At 71.3% G+C, this 327-nt stretch overlaps 1 protein-coding gene across 8 annotated transcripts in view; it reads left to right on the forward strand.

The window, feature by feature from the left end:
• Positions 1-327, forward strand: part of NUP98 (nucleoporin 98 and 96 precursor) — a 128,805-nt gene continuing 128,478 nt past the window's right edge. For 7 of the 8 annotated variants that reach the window (XM_014590408.2, XM_014590416.2, XM_014590414.2 and 4 more), the window contains exon 1: positions 1-22. The gene's annotated coding sequence lies outside the window, so the exon portion shown is untranslated. The remainder of the gene's footprint in view (positions 23-327) is intronic. The other variant, XM_014590412.2, reaches the window with a different exon arrangement.

The raw sequence follows: 327 nt of genomic DNA on the forward strand, positions 1-327 counted from the left end.
CCCCCCGCCCCGCCGCACCGCGGTAAGTCGTAGCCGGAGTGGCGCTGGCTGGGACCGGCGGGCTCCTCCTCTCTTTAGGGCGGGCGGGTGCGCGGGCGTCCCAGGCCTGAAGTCTCGCGCCCCAGCGCGCACCTTCGGGCCTGAGGGAGGGCGGGGGCGGGGCCCGCGACCCTGTGGCCCGAGGCCCGGCTGTGTAGGCTCTCGGAGGTAGTTGATGTCGGTGGGGTCTAGGCCCCAATTCGTTGCAGACCTCGCTGAGGAAATGGCCATCTCATTCATTCACGGCGGTGTTTAGGATCCCGCAGTGGGCCGGCCTTGGGGGGCAGC

The sequence above is a fragment of the Tupaia chinensis genome, unplaced genomic scaffold, assembly GCF_000334495.1.
Source record: "Tupaia chinensis unplaced genomic scaffold, TupChi_1.0 Scaffold000047_1, whole genome shotgun sequence".
NCBI classification, from domain to species: Eukaryota; Metazoa; Chordata; class Mammalia; order Scandentia; family Tupaiidae; genus Tupaia; species Tupaia belangeri.